The sequence below is a fragment of the Tinamus guttatus genome, unplaced genomic scaffold (assembly GCF_059628265.1).
Source record: "Tinamus guttatus ecotype Peru unplaced genomic scaffold, ASM5962826v1 Tinamus_guttatus_pri_ptg000150l, whole genome shotgun sequence".
Taxonomy (NCBI): domain Eukaryota; kingdom Metazoa; phylum Chordata; class Aves; order Tinamiformes; family Tinamidae; genus Tinamus; species Tinamus guttatus.
Window position 1 is genome coordinate 11,402,498 of NW_028288684.1, and position 12,994 is coordinate 11,415,491.

Genomic DNA, 12,994 nt, shown 5'->3' on the forward strand with positions numbered 1-12,994 from the left:
AAAATTGCTAAGTGCTCAGCTCTTCACTCAGCACAAACTAGAGACACAGATATCCACTGTGCTTCTGCAAAAAAACCAAACCACTAGTTTGAGTGCCTAGGTATGGACATAGGAAACACATTTTAGCCATCCACATTTGAAACTTCAGGCAAGTATTAGAAAAATGTTCAAAGGGAGTCATCATTTTTTTTTTTTACCAAAAAGATGGCTTTAGTGAGAAACATTTACTATATTTTTTCAAAAAGAGTATTTTTTTCAAGGAAAATTAAAAGTTGTCATAGGCAGATATCACACTTCGAAACCAAATGTGGCCATTTGACTATAGTTTTGAGTTATGTCATGGATACTGCAGATTACATGCCTTGTGAACCCTTTCCCCTTTACAGACTGCTTCCAGATCAGACAGGTTCTTTACCATGTGCTGCGGAACCAGTGCTGTCATGATGCGACACCTCACAGCTCCAGGACAGGAAACTGTGATGCAATGAGAGATGGAGATGAGAACGGAAAATCCCTGGTAAGTCCCATGTGCTGTATCTCTAAGAGTATTGCACACAACTCTTTCACATTGAATTTTTTTTAGTTCACAAATTTTTCACTCAAAATCCAGATCTTCATGGAAAAAAATCACACTAGATAGTTTCTGTGTGTTTGTGTGTATGTTTGTGCATGTGTGTTTGGCAGATGATATGGAAAGAAGGGAAGAAGCAGGAAGCAGGAAGAAGCAATATCAACAGAGCAGTCCTGTGTATGCATATAATCTTTCTCTGGACCAACCCAGGAAAGTGTTAAGCAGAAACGAGTTCCTTGCTACACAGCAAGTCCAGCATGATTCTATTTATACAACTGCATTTGGAAGTGTCCCAAAGGCAATAGACTCTGTCGCATTTCAAGAACCTTGCACAATAATTATCTATATTTTACTAGTGTGGTGAGCTAGGAGGGATCAATACTGATAGCTGCTGACACTTTTGGATTCCATTGTGGAGGCTACTACATCATTCTTCACCTGCACAGCTGAGCTTGCTTGCCCCTTGTGCATAGGGTTTACCCACAGATTAGCTTCTCACAGTTCTGAGCTGGAAAAGCTTTTGGCGTGTTTCCCAAGGCCATATACAGCTGGTGCTCAAGCCAATCAACTCTGACCTCTTAGCTTAACAGTTCAGCTGTCAGCTTCTAAAGAGAGATGACAGTATTTTCAAGCAGGCTCCATTATGCTTATCAGTTAATTCTAATATCTGCTCACATTGGGCCAATCCATGAATGAGAGTAACAAACCATGAATTCATGCAAAATGAATGAAGCTAGTCTGTTAATGCTGGTGTGCTTTTTGTAATGCACTAGTGGTTGATAGTTCTTTACTTTCACAGATGGATGAGGGAGAAGACGTATAATTTGATCTTGGCAGCAGCGTTAGCTAAGCATACCAATATGCTTCCTTTTCACTTGTGTTGCAGGATCCAGCAGGCTGTTTGGTATATGAATGTGCTGTGGTCTATTGGCTTTGCATATAACATCTTTGTGTACCCAGAACAGCAACCAGAACCGAGGCCCTGTTCCAAATGACTGTTTTCCTCATTCCACTTCTCCCCTCTTGGAAGCAGTTAGTGGCTCTTAATCTCCCTTCTGCAAAGGAAGGAGTCCAGCATACATGGCAAGAGCAGTACACAAAATCCCTTCAAACATCACTCCCCTACTCGCATCTGATCTGTACTGCTGTCCCTGACCATAGCTATGAAGGCAACAGAGAGCATCACATGACTTCAAGGTCAAGTTGAGGGGTTAGGGTGGTCACATTGACCCACATAGTTTGCTCTCACTCTCTTAGAAAGGACTTAATCCTTTGCAGAGAGGCATCTTGGGAGATGGAGCTAATTCTGCCTTGTGCTTATTGAAGTCTGCACATTCCTGCATGCACTTGACATAACTAGCTGTGGATTTGCACATCACTGCGGCAACCCAGCTTAGATGCACACTGCAAACCATCTAGCAGGAGTGACCTAATTCTTTAATCAAAACTATGCAACATACTGAGCAAAAGCAGTCTAGGATGGATTTTGCATGTACTTCTTTTCCCTGCAGTATTTAACCATTTTGCTCTTCAGCTTCTCATCCAAAGATGTCAACATATCTGAAAGCAAGGACATAATTTTTTAAATACCTACAGTGCAGTTTCACTGGTGACTGACAGTTTCAGTAGGATAACCTGACCCTGTCAAGCAAGATAGGAAAGATCTGCTTCTGCATGTTGAAGGTCCCTAACTTCAGTGAATTTCAGTGGCATGCAACCTGTTAATATCAGACAGGGATGATCTCTCCTTTGTGTTTTCCTGCCTATGATTTGCTCATATGAAAATCAGCAGTCTCTGAAAGAGATACTCTAGACCTAATTTTAGATCTTTGGCTCAAATGCAACTTCGAACAGGGTAATTCATAACAAGATTTTTTTTATCCTACGTTTATTAAATTAAGATAATTGATATTTGAATGAACATAAAATTTGAAGAGAGTCACATTTTAAATTCATGGATGCAGCATGGACGCATATATATATGATCTGCCGAGCTCCAAAACTTATTAGGTTATGAACAAAATAAGTAATAAGAATTAACTAGGTTCCATGTATTTTATTTTGTAACAAATAAAATTCTACAGTCCCAGTAGAATGTTAATCAAGCTCTGTTTTCTGGATGGTTTGAAACTAAGTGAACTCACAAGCTAAACTAATCTAACCTAACCAGTTCTCTTAATTGACACTGAAAACACTAAGCTTTAAGTTTTTCTTTACAGTCTAGGATTCTTCCCTGCTTAACTCTTCCTCTAGCCCTTCAGCTACATTTTCACTTGTACACCACCAAAAAGATTAAACCAAAACTTTTAGAAGACATAGTCAATTCTATGTCATAATGAAGCTCATCTAAGTTTCCAGTGAGAACAATAGGTAGGAACTCTTATCTGTTGCTGCTACAATGAAAGTCCTCATCATCTTGGCTGTGAATTTTGGCTCCTTCTCTGCTGAGCCTGTACTTATTTGAGTACTGAAGACTCACCAGCAGGCTTGGGAAAGCTTGGCTGCATAAAACACAGCCCCAAAGCTATAGAGATCATTGTCTAGAACTGAAACCATGCAACTCTCGTAAAAAAGTGGAAGTTAATGAAACTCATATGGGAAACAAAAATAAATGAAAATTTTAACAAATAAAGGCTCATTTAACTTTTTTTTTTTCTTTTTTTTTCCTGAAATCCTTGCAGAATGAAACTGGGAATACTGGAATATATGTTTTTTATGTGAAGAGGCCTATCAGAAACTTCGTGATTGGGAGATCACTAGTGGGACACTGTGATAGTCCAGTGCTAATAATTTCAGAAGGACAAAAAAGATGGTGTCAATAAGGAACTAGCAGCATACATTAAAAAAGCTTTAGACAAGGAACTTAATTATTCCAACACGCAATGTTGTATAGTTCTAGCCTGACGTTTCAAATATAAATAGGATAAGGGTGGTATTAGGGTTAAGCTGTCAACTAAAATGCTATGTGCTGAAGAACAGTGGAAAGGCTGGGAGGGCAGAAAACACAGCAGCTAGAGTGAACTGCACTTACCCTCTACAAAGTGGTTAAATGGCTCTGAGTGGCCTCTGATGCAGGCTATGTTTCTTATAACTATAAATTATTTTTTCTTGGATTTCTTCAGATGTCAGAGAAGGAGAAATAATGTAGTTGTGAAAAACACACAGTCAGGATCAGAATGTTTCCTTTGCTATATGATAGTATGATAGTGACTACAGTGCGCTTGAGTGAAACATCTTTATAAGAATGGGAAAGTCAGAAGAAGAATCAGCAGAGTAAAGGAAGTAATTACAAAAAAAAAAAAAAAAAAAAAAAAGATTTTCAAGGCACAGAAGTAGCATCCAAATGGGGAAAATAGAAAAGAACTCAGATGCAAAATTGTAAAGCAGGCAAGAAAAAACATTGAATAACAACAGGTCAGGTACATTAAAAGTTAATAATAAAACACGTCAGAGTAGAAACCTGCCCCAGAGACTGCAGGATCTGCAGATGATAGGTGAAGAATAGATATAGTCAGGGAAGGAATGTTTTGTACAGGAAAGATATATTAATTATTTGCAGCAATGCTCATGGTGGAAAGGATTAAGAGGATTTCTATACTATAACTTAGCTCCAAGTGATCAGTTGGAGAAAAGGCCTCAACTGTAAGACAGAAGTTGATAGAAGGATAAGCAATGTGTCACCAGGACCAGATGATGTTCACCCAGTGATTTTAAAGGAACTCAGACATTAAATTGCCTATGTAGTTACTGTTGAGCACAACTGATTGCTTATATCAGATGTGATACTGGAGGAACAGAGGTTAGCAGATCTGATATAGTATTTAAGAGGCTGCAGAGGACAACTAGGGAACTACAGACCACAGAGTTTCATCTCCATACTGGCATATATATATATATGTATATATGCGTAAAGGAGAAAATTCAAAGGCACATGTGTGGGAAAAAAAAGCAATGATTTTGCAGAGGGAAATCTTGCTTTTCAAATCCATTAACACTTTGAAAGAGCCAGCGAACATGTCACTAAAAGTGAGCTAGTCAGTGCACTTAACTGCCATAGGGTAGAAAGGGAAATTCTCCCTTTAACTGCCTGAAAGGCAAAAAGAAGGTGGTAACGAACAGTGAAATTAGAATTAGAAGGAGGTCCGTGAGGCTCAGCATTGTTTAATATATTTTCATGAGTTGCAGAGTGTTACCTCAAAACCAAATGTCAGAATGATAAAATGGTAGATGACATTCATATAAAGAGAAAAATCCTTATTTTTCATAGATATACAAAATGATGAGGACATCAGATACTGGAACAAAATAAAAAGGCCTTTCTGAAGAAAGAGTATGAATAGTAAAAAATAAGGGGCATATAGACTGACTATTCAGATTTTAAGCATGATTGCCATACTCTGACTTGTACCAGAAAACCAACTGTAATTAACCTAATTTCACAGAATCATAGAAGAGAATCATAGAATCATTATGGTTGGAAAAGACCCTAAAGATCTTCAAGTCCAGATGTAAACCCATCCCCACCATGGCTGCTAAACCACGCCCTGAAGAGCCTCATCTACATGTTTTTTGAACACTGCCAGGGACGCTGACTCCACCACTTCCTTGGGCAGCCTTTTCCAATGCCTCACCACTCTTTCCATGTAGATTTTTTTTTTTCCTAATATCTAACCTGAACCTTCCCAGTTGAGGCCATTTTGGAGAAGAGACTGACCACCTCACTACAACCTCCTTTCATTTTGGAGATAGTGAAGGAGTGTCCCCATGTCTAGTATTCCAATAATCAACTGCCTTTAAGGAGCTAAAAACCGCGGTAGTTCCCAGAAGAGGAGAGAGCTACCAGATAGTGTTGTCTTAGTGCTCACAGACCCAGAAAACCCCCTTGCACCTAGTGCCCTGCCCAGCCGGGCGCCACTCGCTGCCCGCGGTGCTGAAGTGCCCGGGCCCAAGCTCTGCCCGCGGTGCTGAAGCGAGCGGGGAGACTGGCTCTGTCCACGGTGCTGAAGTTCTGGGCCCAGGCGCTTTCCGCGGTGCGGAAGCGATGGAGGCGACGGGCGCTGCCCGCGGTGCTGAAGGCTCCGCGCTCGGGGCGCTGCCCGCGGTGCTGAAGGCTCCACGCTCGGGGCGCTGCCCGCGGGGCTGAAGGCTCCGCGCTCGGGGCGCTGCCCGCCGCGCTGAAGGCTCCGCGCTCGGGGCGCTGCCCGCGGTGCTGAAGGCTCCGCGCTCGGGGCGCTGCCCGCGGGGCTGAAGGCTCCGCGCTCGGGGCGCTGCCCGCGGGGCTGAAGGCTCCGCGCTCGGGGCGCTGCCCGCGGTGCTGAAGGCTCCGCGCTCGGGGCGCTGCCCGCGGGGCTGAAGGCTCCGCGCTCGGGGCGCTGCCCGCGGGGCTGAAGGCTCCGCGCTCGGGGCGCTGCCCGCGGGGCTGAAGCGCTGTCCGCTGCGCGGTCTCCAGCGGTGCTTCAGCACCGAGGAGGCACTTGAGGGCCTTGGTATTGAGGACATGGGGCATGAACTCTTCATCGTCTAGATCACTACCTAAGCGCTCCTGCTTTTACCTCAGAGGGTTCCTGGTTATAACTCAGATCAGTCAACAGAAAAAAGGAATACAGTACCGCTCTTAAAAACATCAGTGCTTGTGCCTTCCAGGCTGGCTTTTGCATTTTATGAGCCAGGGTTGTTTCTCCTCGCTCCTCATTCTATTCAACTGTGATAGGCAGTTTTTGTCTATCTGTTAGGATTATGTTAAACTGAACTCTTTCTGATGTGCAAAGCATTCCTCATCCTGGCTGAAACATGGCAACTGGGAATCAGTCATTCATCAACATGGTGAGATGCATTTATATCATGTGAGCTTTTTAACAAAAATTTGTTCTCGCTAAAACACTTTTTTCCCCCATTGTAGTTTTTGCTACAGGGGATTCAATAAAAAGAAAATCAATTTACTACAACTGCTTTGGTTTTATAATCAAAGAGCTGAAATATCCTGGAATTAATCCTTGGCCAAATGCAAGGCTAGGATAGAAGTCCCACTGCCAGATTCATGCAGAACATGCATTGTCCTCATCAGTTCTAAATACCAGTAGATATTTCAGACACTTTAAAGAGAGGAGCATCTTCTTATTCAAATTTACATTGTCTGCTTATTTTCCTCTCCAAAGTGTAGACATTGGATATTAGCTAAAGCACTGATTACATTACCAGTAGCATCACAGATGACCTAGTCCAAATGATACCGGTTGCATTGCTTCCCACAGTGCTCTGTCTCAAACGTATTTCTCCCTCTCAGGGGAAGGGAGTCTTTAGCTCTCATCATTCAAATGTCTATAGCTGTCATTGCTGCACCTAAAAATAACGGAAAAGAACAGTAGCATAGAAGTTAATTATCATAGTTCATAAGACTTGCAGATAGTGGTTATAGCCAGTCATAATACATAGTCATAATACAGAGAATTACCGGAGATCCTGTCGCTAGATAGCAATATTTAATTTGCATTTATGGGTGCAAATTAAGAATATAGACCAAAATACAGAAGCACTGGAATCTCTCTTTATTACTTGCAGTTCAAACAGCTTCAAAATTACTTGAACTACTGCAGGTTTTCAAATGCACTGCACAACCTCTGCGAATCTCTTGGATCTCTATGGAATTAGAAATTACTTTAGTGCTCTAACAGCACTGATATTTCTACATGATAGCAGGCACACTGACTGGCTTTTCAAATAGTCTCTCAGAATATGAATGCTTAGTCTAGCTCTTAGCACAAGGACATTCATACACAGATCAAGGGACACTTTCAGACCCACCCAGTAGATATTCAGGGCTCTCTCAGACCTGCCTTTTCATACAGAGAATGAAAGGATGGCACCATGCTGGGATTATAACTCCTTTTGAGGGCTCCAGTGCTCTTTGCTGCTGCTGCATTCCTCTCTCCTGGCCAGCTCTGGAGCTAGCATGAATTTGCACAGCTTTACAGCAGCTAGGAATGATTTATAGCAACTGAGGGCTGTCACAGGTATGGACAAGAAAAAGAAAAGAGCAGCAGCAACAACAATAAAAAAGAAATAATGCTCTATCAGTGATACAAAGGGAGATGGTTCTTGCTTGGGACAGCCTGCTGACAGCATGAGGGTTCTTTAGAGGCAGAAAACTCTGTGCAGCCAGTGAGCAGCTGAGCTGGAGAAGCTGCGTTTCCCAGCACAGCCATGTGCCCCTTCCCCCATGGCCCTCATGACAGGGGCAAGGCAGGAGGTTGGCAGAGCCTTGAAGGGGCCAAGATAAGAGTGATCCCTAACACCACCCTGCAAGCTGGATGAGGGCAGGATGGGGGGACAGTTTACTAGGCCACCTGACACCTGCTCAGCCCTCTGCTCCAATGGTCCTTTTCCCACTGCTTTTGGGCCACAGAGCTGGTGAGAGCTGAGATCCATCCTCTCTGCAAAATGCCTCTCTGCCAAGTTTGTGAGACAACGGGCAACAGAAGGAGGAGCTGAAGGGGCAGTGAGGGCAGAGAGACGGAAAGGCAAAGTAAAACGCTCACAACAAAGCCAAAGCAAATGGAGAAAAACAAACAAACAAACCCAAAAAAACACAGAGGTAGGGGAAAAAAGTGACAAGGCAGATCATGTCTTAATTACATCTGTTCAAAGGCTTAGATGAAGCCATCCGAAAGCAAATCAGCATCACAGCAAAGACAGGCAGCAAACTGAATCTTCATGGATGTTACAGCCTTCTGCATCCTGCCATTGGCAGTCTCCACAGCCTGCATGTCAAGCAGCTTCACCCCAGCGAGCAGGCTGGTTTCACAGGTTAGATCAGGCTGAAAGGCTTGCGGCAGGAGGTGTAGAGCACACACCATTCCTAGTGACCTGCAGTGGTAGCAGAAAGCCTGAGTCATTCCGAGGAATTAATTTTCAACTCAGCAAAGTTCATACTCAGCTTTGGGCAAGCAGGGGAGGCTCATAGGCTCTGGTAAGTGCTTACTTATTTAACCAGTCTTGCCCAAAGAACCTTGGTTTAACAATGGAGGTGATAAAAGTTAAAGGGTTGAGCTGATTCACTGCTTTTAAAGATTTTGGTTTTGTTTTTTCCTGTGTACTCACTGCTGTCTGGCCTGTGATGACATGAGCACTGTGCAAGGTCTTTGCTGGATAGTTTGAAAAGAATCTGCTCCTAAGAGTAAATGGGCAATGCCACCTCCAGCTCAGTTTCTTGCCTCAGGTGCCTCCTAGCAGATCACCTCACTTATCCCTCCATTTCCCTGGTGTTCCAGATCTCTTGTCCCGTTGCCTGCACAAATTCCTCTCCTGAAGCAGTTATTATGCTATGGATTGTTTACTATTTCTCAGCCATTCTAACACACAGAGCACAGTCCTCTACTTCACCCTTAGTCTGCAGTTAATTTCACTGTAGTTTTCCCATCTCTTCCTTTTCTGCTTTCTCTCTTTTCCAACATATTCCCTTGCATAGTTCCCATAGTTCTATTTCTTCACATCTTTCTATGTTGTGATAGATGTTATGCCTTCAGTTAACCCTTCCCATTCGCTCCAGACAAGTCATAATTTTACAGCTCTTCCTCTTCATGTCATCTCCATTGCCTGGTGTCTTTCTCCAGTGCCTACAATGTTCCTTGTTCTGTGAAGCTTCCCTTGCATCCCTTTCTCCAGCTCCTGTTGTGCTGCTTTGCGGAGGTGACAGATATTGGCCTATTGCTTTTCCCAGACTGCCCAGTCTTTCTCACCTCTCCCATTTTAGACTGCAATTTCTTTGAGGCGGGGGCCATCTTTTAGTTACTTACCTTTACAGCCCTTCAGAGCAGATTTAGGAACACAACAATGCAAGTAACAGGCCCTCTACCATCCTCTGTAGTTCACAGTGATCCAAGCTGCAGTACCAAGTTCTTTCTTGGAAGTCTTATACAGCTCTATATAAAGAATATTTTCTTTGACTAGAATAAGTAATGACCTGATTCCTATGTGTACTGTTCACAGGGGAACACACAAAGCCTGTCCTATTATATTTCTACCTGATCTTATAGAAAGACTCCTGTCTAATCTTTGGTGAGTCTTATAGAAAACTTGCATCTCCGTGAGCCAAGGGAAAAATGAATTATTCATCCCCTTATCTGTTTCAGGATTGTTTTCTGAAAAACATCTATTTTAATATTAATGCGATTTTTAGGCACACTATACTGCAAACACAAGTGTATGGAAAAGTGTATGGAAAAGTTCCAAAGCATAACCCAGAGGATTCACTAGTGCAATATTCCAGCTCACATGGACCAAATTTCAAGTAAGAGGTGAGGGATGAAAAAAAAGATGATCTGGCATGTACAAAGAAAACAGGAGAGTTTTCTGAAAAACAGAGCCATTCACAGAGGAATTTTCCCATGCTGACAAAAGTAGCAATATATTGACATGTCAAGCTCATCAGGACCAATCAGAGGACAGAGGTATATACACAGAGTCCCCATATTCCCCAACAACATTGAATCAAGCACTTATAAACCTGCACCTGCTTACTGTTTCAGACTGGATCTGATTCTTCCCTCAGATGGCTCTATGAGGGTGGCTGTGCTGCAGTCCAGGGTTTCCTCTAGAGCTCCTGCAGGAATTTCCTCCAATTTGCAAGCCCCAGGTAGTGGGCAATGGTGCTGTCAACTGCCCCTGTGCAAAGGTCAAAGTCACAAGTTACTTTACAACACAAACGCATCAGCAAAGGACATGGTAGAAGACAACCAAAACCCGTGAAGGACAGGGCTGATAATGAAATGATGTCAACTGCGTTAAAGAAAAGAGCACACGCTCCATACTATCGCTAATCCTTAGGGTCAGGAGCAGCAAATCTCTACTCATTACTCCCAACCATTAGCACTCTGTTCACATATCTCCTGTTCCACCTACCAGCAGGTATTTGAACTGGGAACATGCTGAAAATCCTCTATTAGCAGCAAACTGCTTCATCCAGTGTCACTAAACCACCACTATCCAGCAGTGCCACACATTGTACACAGCCCTCACCACACAGCAGGGGGTACGAGCACTTTTGGAGGTTGCTCTTCCATTAAAAAGGATGAGGGACTAACACCCTTAAATGACAGGCAATCTGTTAGTCCAGCTCTGGTGCTGCTGCAGGAAACAGCTGGATGCACTTGCTGTAGTGCAGCTGGGCCTTGAGGCACAACCCGCACCCTGTGCTGTGCAGGGGACAGCATCATCCCTGGGCACTGCTGCACAAAAGCCTCCAGCAGAGGAAACTGCAGGGGAAGCACAGCAATAAGGCCAGGGGAAGGATTGCAGAATTAAATATTCAACCTAAATCTTGTCTGCTGTTCTGCAAAAACTTGTCCTCTGGGGTGAGTGTAAGTATGGGTTCTGCTTTCTTCTCCTGGTGAAGGGCAGTATCCAGTTTCTTGCAGCTTACAATATCATATAAATATATGATAATCACATGATGTTTATTTTATAAATATTTTGTATTTGTAAATACTACTTTTTAATCAGAGTTTAGTCTTTCATTATGGTAGGCAGTAACACAACCCAGAGATGGGGAGAGGAAGTGCCAAAGCCAGAGACCCTCTCCCAGCAGCACAGAGCCAGTTTAGCAGGAGACAGGGACCTACTTTGAACGTCTGGGCCAAAGAAATTTAAGCACGAAGATGTCACAGGGGGATCTGGGTTCAGCATCAAGCTGAACACTGAGGCAGTAAAATAAAATTCCTAGGCAATGACTTGAAGAGTCTCCAAAGGAAAAGGAAGTTTCATGTTTAGCGTCATTAAATCCTTCACCCTGCAAGTTAGAGAGTCACTCAAAGCAGCTGTATTATACAAACACAATCTGACAAAGAGCCAGATAACATTTTCTGATTTTATTTGAAGTTGACACCTTGAGACAAGGCATAACAACTGAGAAGATCACACCAGTAAAGAGGTAACAGGGACCTCACCACCCCCACACATTAACTCCAATAGAGAATATTAAAAATAAACCAGTGCAAATCTACAGAGAATCTAAGGACAACGAAGCCTGAAAAGCTGGAAAAATTGAAGTCAAGTAGTGGGGGATGGAAAGGCAGTGAAAGATTTCAGCTCTGAAACAATAAAGAAAAGAAAAAAAGAAGTCCCCAAAATGCATCTTGAAACATAGTTTAGAGGCTTTGAGATCAAAAAAAACAAATCCTTAATACTTTATGTATTATAAATAACTGCTTTCCAAATCCATCCTATTAAGCATGCAAAAAAATATTTTATTTTCATGCAAAATATGCAACATTCAGTATTTCCAAAAATCACCAAAGATGATCAGTTATTTCAGCATCCCTACAGTTTTGATGATGAACTAAGCAGAGCAGTTGAGCCCCTGTAGAGAAGTCCTCCCTCAAACTCCCCAAATAAACTTCCCCTCATTTTTGAAGCTGTGAAATGAAAGCCCCAGGACCTAAGAAACATTATCTTCAATAAATTCAATCTCTTTAAGCAGTGGCCAAAGCCATAAGGAGAAGTAGCATAAGCAACATGATCACAGGTGCACTTGAGTCACTGAAACTCCCAAAGCATTTGAACAGTGCTTGGAATAAGCTCAGAACAGTTTTCAGACCATACATGAGATCAGAAACATCACAAATCTGTTGCATCCCCTTTTATTTGCCCCTTTAAAGCTCATCATCTTTCATCTGTATTACTGCGTATCTCAAAAAATAAAACCCACACTGCTTCAGTTTAGAATGACATAATTTATTCATATAATTCACAAGTAGTTGGACACTACTGAAAATTTAATCTCAATATGCAAGTGATTTACATAAACATATAATACTGAAATTGATTGTTTAGAAGGTAAAAAAAATACCATGGGTATGAAATGCCATGGTAGATGCTGTTCAATATACTACACAACCTTAGTGTCAGACACTTATACATTTATGTATTTTTTTTTCCTCCTTTTAAAGTACTCTGGGAAATTCAGCTGTTTATTCTCTCTAAACCTTCCAATCAATTATTTCTCCGAGTTTTTAAGAGCTGAGCTGACAACCAAAGCAACATTTTTAATATTTGAGGGAAAAAAGAAAACTGCTCCCCTGAATTCACCAAGCACAACACGATCAAATCATGTTGCCTTCTAGTATGAGACAAATGCAAACCCCTGTCTATGCAAAAGAACGTGCAGGAATAGAGACTGTGCTTGGTGGTGGTGATAGCCTGGTAGAATTTTTGGCCCCTGCCAGTGTCCAGTTTTGAGTGTTTGCACTTCACTGCGCATATTAGCACTGCCAGATCATTTGGTGCATGCAGCAGATTGCAATTCTGCATGAAGTCTTCGCACTGAAGCCTGTATCTCATGAGCCTCAAATTCTGCATTAAGCATATACGGCTGCATGGACAAAATTGGACCCTAATGTGTTGTTTGCCTGTATCAGATGCAGTTACACA